Source organism: Aotus nancymaae, unplaced genomic scaffold (assembly GCF_030222135.1).
Source record: "Aotus nancymaae isolate 86718 unplaced genomic scaffold, 86718_ANA_hifiasm-v0.15.2.pri h1tg000006l, whole genome shotgun sequence".
In the NCBI taxonomy this organism is placed as follows: domain Eukaryota; kingdom Metazoa; phylum Chordata; class Mammalia; order Primates; family Aotidae; genus Aotus; species Aotus nancymaae.
In genome coordinates, this window is record NW_026988417.1 from 66,749,943 (window position 1) to 66,756,083 (window position 6,141).

Consider the following 6,141-nt stretch of genomic DNA (forward strand, 5'->3'; position numbering starts at 1 on the left):
CAAGTCACAAAGGCTGTAGAGAGATGAATTAAATTACTATATAAAGTACTTAACACATTGGCCTGCAGATAACAGGTGTTTAACTCATAAAGCTATTTTGTCTTCTAACCATTTTCTCCAAACACTCTCATTTACCAATAATGATAACAAGGAAGTATTGTTTTCCTTAAACAATAGATGGTAGATTTAGAAAATGGAAGTGAAACAAAACATTATTAGTAAATTTAATTATATACCCAATACTGGATACTGCTATGTATTCAATACTGTGCTCAGAGAAGCAGATAAGAAATTGGGGACCCAGGAACTTGCTGCCATCACAAAGTTTCTATCATGGCAATGGAAACTGCCTTACAACTCTTTCTCTACTGCTATGCCAGAAAACACATTAATCAAAGCAGGAACAGAGGGAGAAGAATGGCTTCTTCCAAAGACATAGTTGCCGGAAGAGGAGGAGATTTGGAGTGGGCATGAATTAGTCTTACTCTGCATTACTGGGACAGAACTCATGCCAATGAATAGAACATACCTGGACTTGATGCAGAAAAATTTTTTCTTACACTAGAGATGCTTATACATATGATAAGCCTCCTGGTACAATACTGAATGCCAAGAATGCATTCGCATGAGCAGCTACCACCTGGGTTTTTGGTGAGATCTAATCACAGTCTTTCTAAGGCCTCTTTCAACTCTGTTTCTATGACTTGGGCAGGAATTAAGTTTTCTATGAAAATAGTATTTATTAAAAATCATCACTGCCTCTTGTACTTGCATACCTTCCATATTTTATCTTAAAGGCCAGACTGAAGAGCTTACTTTCTTATAGAGCCAATTCTGTGGTGGTGTCTATTGAGTGGTATCACAAAACCTATCTCATTGCCTTTACTTAAATAATCCTTGCTACTTGTCTTTCCTGTGGTCTGGAATTCTACCACTAGTTACAAATAAAGGACTTAACATTTTAAATATTGTCAAGAATCTCTTACTAATGGCAAATGTGCAGGTGTCTCTGAAGAAGGGTTCCCATGCAAAGCTAATTTTGGTCAGTTTTTTTTTTAAGGAAAAATTTAGCACACATAACAGTTGTTAAAAAATTTTTTTAGCATTAACTCCAATCAACTGGTAGTGGCTGTCCTGAAGCATTGTGCTGTGTTTCTAAGACTGAGCCTAAGCTCAGAGAGAAAAAGTGCAGTGATCAGACAGTGGTGTCTGCAGTGGGTGACAATCTTAGAGCATTCATCCAAAGGATTTGGCAAAAGATTGTACTTAGTTTAACAGGTACATTTCTGATAGTTCTGGAAGGTTTAGAGTAAGATTTCAAGGGAACAGCTCTAAGGATACATGACAAAAGAGATAATGAGTGTGAAGACTGTTTAGAGGACCCCAAAATAGTTAATGGAGACCTGCCAAAGACAGTCTTCCCTTTGCTGATCTTGGTGGGCTTTCTATCACCCTGGGTCATTCATATTCTTTACAATAAGCCAATGTGTCCCAAACCTAAATAATAACAGATGTTTTGGGGTTGTTTTTCAGGCAAATATGTCTCTCTCACTTGTGATATATTTTTTGCTTAGAAAACTGGTATTGAGAATATGTGAATAGCAGAATCAAGTAATATGCTGTCAGCCTTAGAGATTATTTGGTCCAAACCTTCCATTTAAAAATGAAGAAATTGAAAAGAGAATGGTTAAAGTAATAACTCATGGTCTCCCATTTTCAAAATTTTAAACTTTACATGTATAGGCATCTTAAAATTGTCACTTAATAAGTAATTACCTGTTTCCTGCCTTAGACCCAAGAATTGGTTGATAGGCAAAGCAGATAATGGCTGAGGGATATTGGTATCTCAGCTTTAACACTAGCTCTTGGGTGGTGTGAGCTGTAAAGTTAGACAGACCTGAATTTTTACCAGTGAGTCCATGAACAAATTATGTGACTCTGAGTTTTAATTTCTCATTCAAGAAATAATACCATTGTTAACTATCTGAAAGTCACATAACGTGACATAGTAAGTGCTTGATAACTTAAGTCCCATCCTTTTGGGTTCACTCCCAATGCCTGAGCTCTTAACTCCCCTTCTCCCCAGGGACGTGAAAATGTACTTAGCATTAGAACCTGAGCCCTAACCATTTATTCAATCTGTGGTAGTATATGTTTATATTCTTTCCTTCTACTTTAGAACTTTGGGCATGTCAACAATCATTTCTAAGAAATGTGGTATTGCAGACCAACATTTGCCAGGAGTGTTTATGGATTACTTTATTACAAAGTCTGCATGTTGAAATCTTGAAGAAACAAACAGATTGACACGACTTGTTTAAAAATGCAGTATTTATTAATGATTTCAATCCATCAACAATATTTCTTCATTGTCATAGATTTCCTCAATTTTGTCAGGGTCATAGTTGCTTGGAAAAAAAATTCACCAGAAAAAGTTTTCTTTATAATAGTAATTCCTTGAAAAGAATATAAAGTTCTTCATTTCTCTCAAATGATAGAACACTTTCCATAAAGGTTCTCCTGAAATAATGAAGACTGTTAAACTCATATCTTTTCTCGTTTTCTTCAGCTACATTAAATGTCAATCTCTTTAGAGAAGTTTACTAGAGGCGGGTGAGAAATTCTATTTACAATTTACATATTCTAGGTACAAGGATAAGATAAATAAGGCACAATGAATACTAAAGTGTACATGGAAAGGTTTATCTTTTTTTCAGAGGTCATTATTGTAAGTAGAATCATCAAAAATTGCAAGACATTAATTTGTGGAATGAATATACAGAGAGCTGATATATTGAAGTGACACACAGAGGAATATTCCACTTTAGCCTCACTTCCACTCTAGGTAGAGAATGTACCATTTTAAACTTATATTTAAAATTGGATAAGCAATTTTAGACAAAGTTTAATTTAGAAGTGTTAACACAAGTACATGCAGCTTATTTGTAGAACAATGATAGATTTCACTTATATAACATATTTGAATATAAGTCATTCACAGAATACAGTTTAAATACAAGTGAAGATATATTCTGAGAATTTGTTCTAACTTATAGCAAATAAAAATACATCTAGAAATTTATGAGACAACAAATATAGATAGTAGAATTGTAAAGAGGGATTTCAATTTGGAAAATTTTCTTTTTTTCTTTTCTTTTTTTTTTTTGAGACGGAGTCTCGCTCTTGTTACCCAGGCTGGAGTGCAATGGCGCGATCTCGGCTCACCGCAACCTCCGCCTCCTGGGTTCAGGCAATTCTCCTGCCTCAGCCTCCTGAGTAGCTGGGATTACAGGTACGCGCCAACGTGCCCAGCTAATTTTTTTGTATTAGTAGAGACGGGGTTTCACAATGTTGACCAGGATGGTCTCGATCTCTCGACCTCGTGATCCACCCGCCTCGGCCTCCCAAAGTGCTGGGATTACAGGCTTGAGCCACTGCGCCCGGCCTGGAAAATTTTCTTAATGCAAATATTTCACTCCATCTGGGCTTCTATAACAAAATACCATAAACTGGGTAGCTTTTAAACAACAGAAATTTATTTCTGGAGGCTGGGAACTCCAAGATCAAGACACTAGTAGATTTGGTATCTGGTCAGCGTCCTTATATTTGGAATCTGGGATGGCTCTACATTCTGGTCTATAGAAGGTGCCCACTGTGGTGTTCTAATATGGGGAAAAAGGTAAACCAGTTCCCTTGGGCCTCTTTTATAAGGGCACTCATTCCAGCCATGAAGACTCCAACCTCATACCTAATCACCTTCCCAAAGGCATCACCTACTGACACTATCACCTAGGGGTTAGATTTCCAATGTATGAATTTTAGGGAGCATAAGTATTCAGATCACAGCAGCAAACAAAATCTAATTTATTCAGCCATAGAGTATATTAATAGCCAGAATTATCCAGAGAGAATGTAAGAGACATATGGGTTTTATTATCACTATTGTTTTGTCTGAAATTTGAAATAACATTGTTTTTGGAGGGAATGGGGCTACGATGTAACAAAAAAACAATGGAGGAAAAGGATTTGAGTCTGTCTTTGACACAAATGTTATATTTCAGCCCCAACATTATGTTTGCTCAGTTTCTTCAGAAAGCAACTTATGAAGAAGTACAAACCATAGTTAGAAAGTTGAGAGATTTCAGTGAGAAGCACAGGCGCTTTAAGTCACATGGTTACCTTCAGAATGCACTCACCAATTGGTGGGTGAACTATGTTCTCCCTTTTTCTCTTTTTAAATGAGATTGCAACCAAAAGATGTTTTTATGAAGGGGACAGTTGAATAATTAGGCAAGGGGTCATAAGACAAAGATGTAGATGAGTCACATCCAAGATGTATTTGTTGTAGGTTTATACATTTTTTTTTTTTTTTTTGAGATGTGATATTGCTGGTGATGCAATTATGGCTCACGGTAGCCTCCAATTCCTGGGCTCAAGCAATCTTCCTGCCTCGGCCTCCCAAGTAGCTAGGACTACAGTTGTCCACTGCCACGCCTGACTAATTTTTTATTTTTTTTAATAGATGGGGTCTTGCTATGCTGCCCAGGCTGGTCCCAAACTCCTGGCCTCAAGCAATTCTCCTGCCTCAGCCTCCAGAGTTGCTAGGATTGTAGGTGTGAACCACCACACCTGAATCTAAACCTACATTCCTACATTTTATCAGTTCATTCCTAGGACATGAGGCTGTGGGAACCAAACACTCAAGAAAATGAATTATAACGTAGAATGCCAATTGGTTAATTTACATTGGTTACATTTGGTTACACAGAATTTACATTTTGTGCTTTTGTCATAGTGAATTCTGAGAAATTGAAGTATTAATTTAAATTTTTTTGAGAAAATACGAAAAAACCCTAGTAAATATATGATGCGAATCTTTTCACAGTAAGTAGAAAATCTTTGGAGTTATTATTGCCTCATTATAAAATGTATCTGTCTGGTGATTAGCAAATTCCATGAAAATAGTAATTCTCTTTGAAAATTCTTGATAAATACTCATCTATTCTAATAATCCAATACATATTTTTGGATCCATTATCCTCATGCTAAATAATTTAAAATGTAAATGAGTGATTTTATTTTTTGTTTATAGATTTTTAAACTTCATCTTTTGGTGCTAAAACCTACCTATCTTTTATTAGACTCTGAGTAGACATAGAAAAATTATGTCTCATTTTAAGTGAAGTACTTTTGCCTATGACTATTCCTACTTACTTTATAGTAATTATGACTTGCTTCTGCTTCAAAAGATGATGATTGATTGCCCTTTTCCCTCAAATCTGAAAATACATGTCATTTGAAGTTTACAGCATCTCATACATTTACTGCTACTGAAAGATATTTAAAAACTAACTGAATTATTACATTTTCATTTGGATATTTGACACTAAAGACACATTGTTTCGGAGTTTGATTCTTAAGGTAAGTTCTCATAGAAACCAAACAAAAAATAATTCAGAAACAAGGAAAGCAAGTATTAAATATTTCTTTTCAAAAATTTTTAAAATTCTTATGGGTACATAGTAGGTGTATGTTTATCAGTTACATGACATATTTTGATATAGACCTTCAATGCACAATAATCACATCAGGGCAAATAGGGTAGCCATACCCCAAGCATTTATCCTTTGAGCTTCAAGGCATCAGATTATATTCTTTTAGCTACTTTAAAATGTATAATAATTATCTTTTTTAAAATCATAGTTACCCTGTTATGCTAGCAGAAATACTGGCTCTTATGAATTCTTTCCAAATGTTTATTGATATCTATTGATCATCTCTACTTTCTGTCACCACTCACCTTCACTATTTCTCCCAGCCTCTGGCATGGCAACCATCCCTCTACTCTCTACTCTCTATCTCCATGAGTTCAATTGTTTTAATTTTTAGCTCCCAACGACAAGTGAGAACATGCAATGTTTGTCTTTTCTTGCCTGACTTATTTCACTTCACATACTGATTTCCGGTTCCATCTGTGTTGTTGCAAATGACTGGATCTCACTCTTTTTTATGACTAATTAGTACTCTATTGTGTATATGTACCACATTTTTTTAATCCATTCATCTGTTGATGGACCTTGGGTTTCTTCCAAATCTTGGCTTTCCCCTTTCTCCATTTCATTGCCAGCATTTCTTATTGCC